The 12,430-nt window shown below is 43.1% G+C and overlaps 1 protein-coding gene across 19 annotated transcripts in view; it reads left to right on the top strand.

Moving 5' to 3' along the window:
* The first annotated feature begins 264 nt into the window (after window positions 1–264).
* The window catches only part of BLTP1 (bridge-like lipid transfer protein family member 1), a 140,286-nt gene continuing 128,120 nt past the window's right edge, over window positions 265–12,430 (top strand). For 18 of the 19 annotated variants that reach the window (XM_073001687.2, XM_073001694.2, XM_073001693.2 and 15 more), the window contains exon 1: window positions 265–406. The gene's annotated coding sequence lies outside the window, so the exon portion shown is untranslated. Of the gene's footprint in view, window positions 407–1,712; window positions 1,777–12,430 lie in introns of all 19 variants that reach the window. The other variant, XM_073001688.2, reaches the window with a different exon arrangement.

Raw genomic sequence — 12,430 nt, forward strand, 5'->3', positions numbered from 1 at the left:
CACCCAGCGCCCAGCCTTCTTAATCTGTATCCTGCCAATTTCACCCGAAAACCGGGGGCACCACATGCCACTGAGTTGAGGGGAAAGACAGTACGTATCAAACATGCTCGATTCATGAGTCTATGGTCTTCATTTCCAACGCTGATTAAAAAAAAAAAACATCCCCGTGGGGCTTCCGCGCTTCCCATTGGCTAGCATCCGCCTATTGCCCGCCTCCTTCTTCCGGCTGCGGCCCGTTTGCATTGGCCGGAAGGATCCAGCCCCGCTCCGTGATTGGCAGGATGTTTCCGAGGGAAAGGCCGGGTGGAGCTCACCGGTGTTTGCGGCGGAGGCGGCGCCGGTTTCCGGGTTCGTAGTAAAGAAGCGGAGGTGGGGGGGTGCTTGCATGTAAATACCGGACAATGGGGTAAGTGGGGAGCGGCGGAGGGGCTTTATGTCTGGAGGGGGCGGCGGTATGGTACGCGCCGTGAGGGCGGAGGAGGGCAGGACGAGTAGGGGGGGGTCTCCAGGCCTCACCTGTCAGAGGAAGTCTTGCTTAGAGTAAGAGGGTGGTTCCTCCGAAACGGGCGGCCGGGGCTCTCTTGTTGCCTGAGCAGAAGAGGGAAGGAGGGAGGGGCCACTGGTTCTCTTGTGCTGCCTTACGTTTAAAAGTGACCCTATCCATTGTTCAATAGCCATTTTAAAAAAAGCGACTTGGAAAGGGTTAACATCCATTCCTAGGGCTGTGTGAAAACAGCCTGGCAGGTGGGAGGTCTCTCTTTGGCTTTTTTGCTTTCAGCCCCTCCTGAATAAATAAAGGCTTTTGGGGAGATGCTACACCCTCCCCCCTCCTCAGGTGTGCACCCAAGCATCTTTAGTTGGGACTCAGAGATTCATTTTAAAAAAACCCCAAGTGACACTTCGAGAAAACGAATGGAATTCCCTCCCAGTGTCCCCTCTTCACCTCTAGGGTCTTCTTGAGCCTAGGAGTCTCTGCTGTGCCAGGACTGATGGGGAAGAAGGGCCGGTTTTGTAGTGACACAGTTATAGTGACATCTCGCACACCCACACTGGTTGGCGTCCTCCTTCTCTGTGTTCATTCTGAGCGTAGCCGAGGGGTCGGTTGGTGGGATGGATGTAGGCCTCAATGTATTGAATGGGGTGGCCTCTCTTGTAAATGGGTTTTTAGAATCATAACCAAACCGTGCAGTCCTGGTCTGCTCAATAGGATTTTCCCCTCATTGCAGCCTTTGAATGCTATAGCCTGTGACTTCATGCAGTCAGAGCATTAATACAGATTAGAATCTCTGTTTAGGACTTTAAAAAATGTTTTTCATACCCACTTTTAACTTCACTGACAACCAATAGAGCAGAGTATTCAAATTAAATATTAAAAAAGTATTTAATATGACCTATGATAATAATTGTGCACGCGGGCTGTGACATGTCAGTGTGTTATCAGTTAGCGCTGTTAAGTGTGGAGCACTATGGGTAATAAGTTTTCTATTTTCAAAGATCAGCAGTTTGTTTACAATAGAATGAATACCAGTGTATAAATGAAAGCAAAAGTATTTTTTAATAATCTTAGAACCTTTGACTCACAGTGTTGTTGCACCATGACATAGTTTCAGATGGCTACGTTAGTTTTTCTACTTCTTTATCCTGCCAGTTTAAATGCTTATAGTTAGTTATATACCTAGTAATATGTTTGAGTTGGGGTATTCTGTTTTTAGGTTACACTGTGCATAAATGGATAGGTTCATCTTCATCGTCCTTAGTCTAGTTGAAGAATACGCTGTAAGTAAAAAATGGCTTTGAATAAATCATCAAAGTGCTTTCATATCTTACAATAGTATTCCTTAAATAATACTTGGGGCACAGGGTTTTTGTCACTATAAAATAACCTGTAATTTAAGTAACCATCAGAGGCATAGACTTTAAAGAAGCAAAGTTGCTGAGCAAATGTTTTATTTTAAGGATGTTGATATTTTATAATTATTGTTGTTATCAGTGCATTAGTATCAGTTGGTAGAAACTGGTTGTAAACATTAGCTTCAATTTCTTTTGTCATGTTTAATCTGTCTGGGAATTTTTAAGCTTCAGTAACTTTGTACATATTATTGGCCGGAATCCTGTTGCACAGCACTGTGTGTGCAACAAAGATGAAATCATTAGTGGAAAATCACTATTAACTAAAGGTGATTTGGGGATGTATGGGTTGTTTATAATCCAACAAAATTGCAAACATGTCAAAATCTTCAAAGGAAGCCTTTCATTAATGGCCAACATCATAATAACAACATCATAATATGCACACTGGTACCTATATGAACGGGATTTCAGCCATTATATTTGTATGTTTTACTGCAACAGGCTATGAGAGCTAACTGCCTGGAAGTTATGTTGTATAACCTTTTTTTGCAAGTGGTGTATTGGGAGCAGGTGAAAAAAAGTGAATGCCTTGTGGCTGTGACAGATTTTTTTAATGCAAAGAATATACCTGTGGTTTTGGAACTCTTTCAGGAAAAATACACTATAATGATTTTGAAAACTAAAAAAAAAGGGGGCGGGGAAGGAAAAAGGTTCCTCTGTAGTAAGAGCTGCTGTTTTTGCTTGTTCTTCTGTTGGTATCAACAATTAAACTTCTCTAACCAAAGCAAACAATGAAAAGTTCCTGTTTGATCAGGGATCTTGTTTGATTGTTTTTAATCTAGCCAGGGTTGCCACTTCTAAAATAATCTTCCTTTTATGGGCTTTATTCCAGCCATAAACATACCAGACCAAGTGGTTAGAGAATGAAAAAAAATTGATATGTTCTTTATTACAAAGTACCAACTGATAAGGAAAACAGAGTTCAGCTTAAGCTTCTCTTGTGTTACAGCCCATCTGTCAAAATACACAACTTCCCTCCTCGTTTACAAACTAATTATAATCTTTCCAGCTCTTCTAGCCCCTCCTTTCGGGCTCTCCTGGATAGGCTCACTTCTGACATTTCCCCAGCAAAAATTGGCTAGGGTTCCATAAAAGTATTGATTAGTTTCCTTCATGTTTTCTAATCTCAGCTTTTCTAAATCCTTCAATAATAAGATAGTCTCATTGATATTACCATGGAAGCCCAAGACTCTCTTACCTGTGGGGGACCGGTTCCATGCTCCACAATAGATACCTGAAATGCAGATATTGGAATCCTATATATACACAAAACATAAAAGGTGAAACTGAGGCCACAAGGGGGTTGTTGTATGTTGTATATAGCAGGGGTCCCCAACCCCTGGTGCTGGTCCATGGCCTGGGCCGGACCTGGCTTCAGAGACAGGTCTCCCACCCCGCATGCATTCCCCACCCCACTCTTTCACACATGTATGTGAATGCTCCCGAGCACCCCAGCCTTCGTGCCAGTGTACTCACACACGTGTGAGCGCCCCCGATCGTTTGCGTGTGTGAGCGCCTGCATGAGCAAGTCTCTGCCCCATCGCACATGTGCGTGAGCATGGGGGTGCCCCACCTTCCCCAACTGATCCATGGTGTTAAAAAGGCTGAGGACCACTGCATTACACCACACTAGATCTGACGTACTGGTTCACAGTTCAGCATTTGTATCCAGAAGTCTGCCCTCTGAGTGAAACTAGAAATAGGATGCTAGCGTCGAAAGACAAGCCATGGCACCAAATTGTGGGGAGCAGTGAAGGAGATAAGGAGGGGTGGAGAGAAACGCTCTGTGCACATGGTTAGAGGCTAAGGTTATTGCTGTTTAGTGTCATTTGTGAGTGAGCCTAGACTGGTGGTTCCCAACCTTGGGTACCCAGGTGTTCTTGGATTAAAACCCCTAGAAGTCTTCACTCCTAGCTGTGCTGACCAGGATTTCTGGGAGTTGTAGTTCAAAAACACCTGGAAATTCATGATTGAGAATCACTGGCCTAGAGCAACCAAAACTGAGTCTATGATGTGTAGACTGGAATTGGAATTTGGAAAGTTACTTTCTTAGGGCTGCAATTGGCAGCCCAGCCTGCCTTGGAAGGTGTAGTCACTCCAAGGGATTTTGCCAGAGCTATGCTTCCTGTTGATATGTCAGAGGCTGTGGCACTAGTGATGGGTATGAAGTGCCAGTTCAGTGGTTTGTCCCAGTTTGTTTACTGCCAAAACAGGTGCTTGGCAGTTTGGCGTCCTGCCCCCTCCAGCGGGCACCCACTCAGAAGCAGTGTCCTGGATTTCCTGTTCTGCTTCCTCTGGGTCAGCCCTGGGCAAAGTGCGGCCTGAGGGCCACATACGGCCTGCGAGCCGCTCCTGTCCGGCCCGCCAGTCATCGCTCCAGTCTGGTGTTCAAGCACTTGTTCAAGCCCAAGACAGACTCACTGAACAAGTTGAACATCAAACCATTTATAGCTTGTTGTCTAAAGTTGATCAGTTGCTTATCTTTTATTTTTAAGTAAAGTTGGTTTGGCCCCCAAACACAGTTCAGATTTTTCATGTGGCCCCCTATAGAAATTAATTGCCCACCCCTGCTCTAGGTGCTGCTTCTGGTAAATGAACTGGGATGAACTACCAGTTCATGCCTATCTCTAGTCAGCTCTGGTCAGGGCAGGTAAAGGACAGGTCAGAAAAGATGAAGATTGCTCTTTCTACTTTTTTCCATTCAAAGACATAAGTTTTCTTGTTCAGATGAAAAAATTATTTGCCACATGACTTTTTCCCCATCATATTTAATTGACACCTGCTACATGAAACCTTTGAACATGTTGAGTTCTCTGCTTTTAGTTATGTATAAATGAAAGGATAAATTATAGGATAGTCAGATTTTTCAAAAAGAGGATTACCAAAATAATTGCAAAATTAGACGAACAGTTACCCAAATAGAAAATGAGATACAGATAAATAAAACGTGTTTGGTAGAGTAACTCCTTATAATACTGACCTAACAAAATTTGAACTATCTGCTTGTTATCTCTTTTGGTACTTTATGTTTGAGTTCTCATAGAAGTTAAATGGGTTAAGATGAAACAAATCCAGAATGAGATACTGCTCAATAAAGTGGAAATGTATTTAGCAGTAAACATGCTTAGGGCAGTGCTTTATATAATGTGAATCTGGACTATTTTATGTGTAATTCTTACTGTTTCCTGTCTATTTTGGAAGTCTGTGGGACAACTGTCTTTATTTTTTTATTGGTAGGAACACCATGTTATGTGGTTTGAGTTTTTTATCTGCTTATGCTTATCTCATGAGCTCTACCATCTGTATATTTCTGTTTGGTCCGTTTGGAATCTGTATAGGGGTTTTATTTAGTGAAGAGTTAACATGATGGAGTTTGGGATTTCTTTCTTTAAAACATATTCTTTTGACTGAATTGTTAAATGTAAGGCCATGGATGATGAAGGAGAGTCTTCATTTATTTCATGTGTACATAGCCTTTTTGCAATGTATGCAATGTGCTTTATGATTTAAGAACAAAAATAAAGATATAAAACAGAAGGAGCAGATGGCATCAATTCTCTCTTGGTTTTGAGTTTTCTTGATTTCTAGACTGGATGGACATGGAGAAACTTGGACTTTTTGGGTAATAGTGGGCAGATTTTAAAAGGAATGTACAATACTTTGAATGCGTAATGTTTTGAAAGCTGTTTATACCAGATCGTATTTCATACTGTTCTCCCAAACACTAAAAAGCAGAAAGTAAAGTGGATACATGTTTTTGTTGGGAATGACAGATTAAAATGTCCCAGAAGGAATATGGTAGTAGAAATACTAATATAATTAATTTTAATATTTAATAATGTAGGAGTGTGTTGCTGTCATTATTGGATCCAATATGACTAGCACTGAGAATTGTAGCAAAGTTTGAAAAATTGAGACTACATGTTTGTTCTAAGTGCAAATTTCCTCCCCCCCCCCCCCCCCCGAACTGTACTTTGGACAATGTAAAGCAGCATCAACATCTGAAAAGTAAAGGAGGCTGTTTATGATCTCTTTAAGAGCTAGCAATATCATCTTCCTTGATTGGCCTTTTTATTTTCTGTCTCCAGGTACATTTGTTGAAGGATGAAGTTTTAGAAGTTTTTTCTAGGTTTTCTCATTGAAAGCACCATGCTCCAAAATAGGAAAGTCTATGACTGTATGTTTTTAAACAGCATCTGATAACTATGGGTCATGTGCCATTTCAGTTTGGTACCTTTATGGGAACTGATGCTATTGAAATACTGTAATTCATAAATGATCTGGATGGAGGGGAGGAGCAGTCAGATAGTTGGGTTTATGGATTGAATAGTGAAATTCTAGATATGCCGATTATATAAAAAAAAGATTATTTCCAAATAGAGTAACATTTGAGATAACAAACTTGATAGATTAGAGCAGCCATTCTCAATGGGGGCCATAGCACATTTGAAAGGGGCCACATACTGGAAACAGTTCTGCATACACCACCTTGGAAGGTTCATTATGCATTTTATACAATCCTGATTTGGCCTATATTTCTTTTATATTGTGTTCATGGCTGTGGCTAAAAAAGATTGAGAATGGCTGGGTTAGAGTCCCCCTACTCTTTTGATTGGCACATGAATGAAAAAGATTACTGCACGTTTTGAAATTATAATGAGTACTGTATGTTGATTTGATATGTATTTTCAATTGTTGGTCTACACATCCATTACATATGCTGAATTTTTATATTAGATATGAATAAACAGGATCAAATGAAATCTGTCTGTATATTCCTTATACTTTGTGCAAGTACTTCTCAAAGCATAGAATGAGGTGTATATTTTTTGTGTCTATTTTTGTTTTGATACCATAACTGCAGCTAACAAGACAAATTTATTTTAAATAATACAACTATTTAACATGGCAACAAATATTTTTTTTCTATTTTAAAATGTCCTACCTCTTGGCTTATGAATCAGGTTTCTTGCCAAGATAAACTAACACTGTTTCCTCTACTGTCCCTTCTACAGCTAAACAAACAACCATTTTCTCTTATACCTAAGCTCTGTTGGTATTTTCTTGACAGAAAAAGGAAGCAAACAAAAACATGGAAATGTCAGCTTCTGTGAAGACTCTTGAAATGTATTGTATGAGAGAATAACATTTGCAATGAAGAGATTACAAAGAACAGAAAATGTAAACATAGTTCTTATGAAAAGTATGAAACTAAAATTTGAAAAATTGAAAATATCTTTTTGAAATTTAAATAATCTTGGAGCATTGGAGCATCTTAAAAGGCACATTGGTATATGGATCTATAAATAATACAATAGGATCTAAAACAGTGGTCAGGGAACAGGAGTAAAGTACCCTAAATGGGGTGAAAATGAAAATCCTGGGGGTGATGAGAATGTGACCCTAACCCCCTTCCCTCCTCCTCCTCCTCCTCTACCCAAAGGGGGTCCCCGGCTGCCCGATCGCCCCCTTCCTGCCCCCTTCTCTGGCCCAGCTGCAACCGAGCCATGGCGGCCAGCGATGGGCATCAGTCAGTGGCATATGGCAGCCAACGTGGTGACAGCGGGGCCGGCCATGGCAGAAGGTGAGGCCAGGGCGAGTGGTCAGAGCGCCCCGGCCAGGAGGAGCCTCTCCTACCAGTGCTTGGAGAGGTGGATCATGGCAGAGGGGCCAGGTGCGGCCATGACAGTGGCCTGGGCCGGGCTCAGCCTCCCAGCACCAGGACGCTGTTGCCTCCTCACACCCTGTCCCCATTCCCGGAGGAGCCCATCGGGCAGCAGCGGCGCTCGCCTGGCTGCATAGCTTCCTTTGGCGGCACTTCCATGTTGGCTGAGAGGGCCTGGCGGAGCCTCTCACCCTCCGTGCAGCAGCTGTCGAGGCGCTTGGATGGCAAGGCTCGCAGGAGCCCTGATGCCGAAGCCTGATGCGACTGCCCCAGCGAGCAGCCATGCTGGTGCCGGAGCAGGAGGCAGCATCGGGCGCCCCCGGCAGGCAAGCCACCTGCTGCTCTTTGACGGTCGCCCAGGAGCTGCCTGCCAGCAGAGAAAGAGAGCTGCCCCCCGTGTGGCCAAGGACTGAGCACGTTCCCGCCAGGTGGTGGAGGAGGTGGTGATGGTGACCCAGGTGGCAAGGCTGCAGCGGGGGCGCTCGACTGGCCGCGTGTGACCAAGACACGTGTGACTGACATCCTTTCAAATCAAGAGGGTAATGTTGGCGTACTGTATACTGTATAAATTTTTTTAGGGGGTAAAAGATTAAAAAGTTCCCTGGCCCCTGATCTAAAATGTAGCTGTTTCCTATGTTCATGAGAGCGGAGTCTAATCTCTTCAAGCCAAACTACAAGTCAGTGACTGTACTTTATGAGAACCAGAATTCTGTTAGTATGTTAGATAAGCGATTCTGGCAGACCTGGTTACAAAATAAAGGAAAGCTTCTGGTTTTCTGCTGGTCACCAGACACAAAATAAAGCAAGCCGATTTACCAGTTGCCAGGAGTTGCAAATATCCTTCTCTGACAATTAGACATTTTTAGTTTTCAGGAATTCCTTCCTCTTCTGACACGCTATCTAAAATTTATAGGTTGGCCCTCAACTTCTTCACAACTGGTGAGATTTAAAAAAAAGATTTTAATGTCTGTCCAATGGTCATTGTTGGTCTGATTTAAAGGATGTTATTGAAGATTGTCTAGATAGCTTAGAAACAGAAGAATTTCCAGTTAATTTAGGTAACAAGTCTTTCTAGTGCATATTCTGTTTTCAGCATGTGGGCAGTACAGTACTTCTAGGAATGCCACAAGATAGCACTAACCACTAAATTGTATCCTAGGTTTGGAAAGGATCTTGCAGGTAATCAAGTCTAAACGCCTGCTTAAATTCCATTTAGTTGTTGCGTCTGTCAGCTTAAATATTAGTAGACCTTTTTGAAATTTAAATAACATTGAAACTTTATCGCATTGTTAAAGGGATGGTGTCATACATATTTACAAATACTGTAATATCCTAGAAACTAAAGTGTGGTCGTTTGCAGTCTTCATCAGTTTAATATCTTTGGGCCAAACTGTATGTCACTGATAGAGATGGGGTATTTGTATACGAATATCCCCACACAGCTGGAGCTAACAAGGGGCCCACCCCTAGTGCCAGACCATCAACTCACATGTCCAGTGGTGGCAGTGACCTCACTCACCCTTCTAATCACTCCCGGAGTGCTGCTGTCTTCCTGCTTGGCTGGCCACTCAGTAGCCATGCAGGGAGACTCGTCCTCCCTCCTTTGCCTGTAGTGGCTAGCTGAGCAGGAAGAGAGTGGCACTCCAGGAGTGACTGGAAGGATGAGTGAGGTTGGTGCCACCATCAGAAGCGTCAATCGATGGTCCGGCCCTAGGGGCCAGACCCTTGTTAACTCCAGCTGTGTGGGGATATTCATATACAAATACTCCCAGCTTTAGTTACTGATCATCACTTGAAGCTGAAATCTATTAATAAGTCATCATGAATGATTCTGGCAGATGTTTGTGATTGACCAGTAATATTTTTTTTAAAAAGCCAATGTTTTTGTTGTTGTTGCTGGTCACCAAGCATAGGATAAAACAAAACTCCTCCATGGATTTGTCTTATCTCCTTTAAAAGCCATCTAGGGTAGCAGTGAGCACTACACTGTGGTAGCAAGTTATGTAAAAAGATAGTTAATTGTGTGAAGAAATACTTTTTCTCTCTTGGACCTAATACAGTGGTGCCTTGACTTACGACCATAATCAGTTCCAGAAGATGGATGTACTGTAACTCAAAATGGTTGTAATCCGAAGCACCATTTCCCATTGAAATGCATTGGAACGCAATTAATCCGTTCCAGAAGAACTACCCACAAATATAATAAAACACTGCAAGCCCCATAGGAACATGCTGGGGCTTTAAAAAAGAACAAACCAAAAAATAAACAACGGAGCAAGCCCCGAAGGCGCTGGGGCTTTTAAAAAAACACCCAAAAATAAACAACGGAGCAAGCCCCAAAGGTGCTGGGGCTTAAAAACAAAACAAAACAAAAGATAAGCAACAGAGCAAGCCCCATTGGAAGGCGCCGGGTCTGCCAAACCCCCCCACAAAAAACAAAAAATAAACAGAGCAAGCCCCGAAGGTGCTGGGGCTTAAACAACAACAACAACAACACAGAAACATAACCCCCTCAGCCCAAATCCACCCTGCAAAACCCACTCAGAACACTTTTTATAAAGCAGAAAGCAGCACCTTAGCATACCAGGCAGTCTGAAGCCTCCTCCGATGCACTCACTCTAACCATTGGGGCGAAAGAGGTGCAAAGAAGCAGCCTCTTTGCCTACCAATGGTTAGCAAATTTGAATTCCCCACCAAGAAGTCCCTGCAAGGGAAGCATGCAAGACCCATTAGAAATGGGGGAAAAACCCAAAAAGCAACCAAACCCCCCAAGACCCATCGGAAATGGGGGGAAAAACCAAAAAAGCAACCAAACCCCCCAAAACCCATCGGAAATGGGGAAAAAAACACCAAAAAACAGTCCCCCCAAGACCCATCACAGCACAGAAACATAACCCCCCCAGCCCAAAACCACGCTGCAAAAACACCCAGAACAGTTTTTAAAAAGCGGAAAGCAGCACCTTAGCTTACCAGGCAGCCTCCTCCGATCGCACTCTCTAACTGCTGGGGCAAAAAAGCTACAAAGAAGCAACCTCTTTGCCACCAACAGTTAGCAATTTGAATTTCCCACCTTTTCCCCCTGCCTTTTTGTGTTCGTAACTGGAAGCTCCGGCTGCAAGTCGAAGCAAACTTTTGAAGCCAGAGGTGGTCGTAACTCGAAATGGTTGTATGTCGGGACGTTCGTAAGTCGAGGCACCACCATATTGATTATCTCTGTGGTGTGATTCTTGAATTCTTGTATTATGAAAACATGCAAAATATTTATTTCCATGCAACTTTTTTTGCATTTGTCATTTTATAAATCCAGTGAAGTGAGTTTTAGCCCATGAAACACAACAAATCAGTTAATCTTTAAGGTCAGAGTGTTTTTAATGTGTTTTGTTGCAACAGACTGGTAAGCCTCTTTGAAGTTGTGGTCACTAATTTTAAAGCACAATATCTCTGTATTATTTAGGCTGGTGTGGAGATAACAGTGGTGCAGATGCCCTCGTCAGCAGGCCATCATTTTCCCACCCATGGCCCAAAGAGCGGATCGACCTACCACCAGATATACGTAGCAGAGGGCTTGGTTGACTCTGGAGCCTGACCTGTCAGTGGGGGCAGAGGAAGGGAGTCCCAAGCAAAGAACTCTGGGGCCCACACTGATTTCCTGCCCTGTTTGTGGCTCTGGAAATCCTGGGGGCAGGAGGCAGGCGACCTCTAGGGGAAAGGAAACCTGAGTGTATCCTTGGCAGATGGGGGATATAAAAGAGGCCATGCCACAAGACAGGAGAAACGCACCACAAGAGAGAACCTGCAAGAGGCTTGCCAAATGGAGGAGATCTAGGAGCCGCTTTCTAACTCTGACGGGGGCAGAAGGAGAAGCCCTGGAGGAAGAGGGGTGGGAAAACTCCATAGAGAGTTTCTCAGGGAACTGGGCAGAAGACAGCTAAAATATTGTATCTTATTTCTCTACTGTCTTAATAAACCCTGTTTTGTTGCAATCCTTGCACCCAGAGTTTGTAAAACACAAGATGGAAAAAAGGAACCTAGCCGAGCCAGGTGGGCCTGGTGAGGCTCACAGCTGGTTATTTCAAATGATTTCACTACTTTTTGTCTTCTAAGATATGTCGCTCTTTGTGTGGCAAATCAAAGAATACTAAACATGCCCACAACTTTGCAGATAGTTTTGTTATTCTGATCTCTGCCAGAGCTGGAATTTCAGCCCATGTACCAAAATGTTTAACTGTACTAGTTTCTGCTAATCATACCTAATTATGAGGAGAAATATTTGACGATTTAGAATGCCTTCAGTGTGTACAGTGTGCACAAAGGCGCTTTTGAGAAGCATGGCTTGTTAGGAAACATTCTTACCTTCAAGAGGAAAAACAAAATCTATAAACACAAGTGGGAAGAAAGATCTTTGTAGCCTGGGAATGGGAAAAGAACTCCAAGTGAAAGGACAGCCCCATGCAGAGAGCCTGACCATAGAGCTCTCCAAAAGGGCGGTAGTGCAAGCCCTTTTGACATGCAACTTCCTGTTTTTCTTGACAGCTGTTCAGATCTTAGAACTTGTCAGTTTTATCTGTCTTTATTTTTAAGCATCCACTGATTTTCAGTCTCCTAATCATGAACCTGATCTGATATTTTGGTTTGAAAGTGTAAACGATATTAAGTCATGTCAGGTGGCTACATGCACCACAGTCTTTAAGTTGCAAAAGCTCTCTTAAATGGCTCCTTTTTTGCTTTCATGCCAAATTCAAAATATTACTTTTAATCTGTAAGGACCTAAATTGTTTGGGGCCTCAGTACTTGTTGGAGCGTCTCTCGCTAAGATCTTCTACTGAGACTGTTCATTCACTCTACCCTGAAGGA

Source organism: Pogona vitticeps, chromosome 5 (genome assembly GCF_051106095.1).
Source record: "Pogona vitticeps strain Pit_001003342236 chromosome 5, PviZW2.1, whole genome shotgun sequence".
Taxonomy (NCBI): Eukaryota; Metazoa; Chordata; class Lepidosauria; order Squamata; family Agamidae; genus Pogona; species Pogona vitticeps.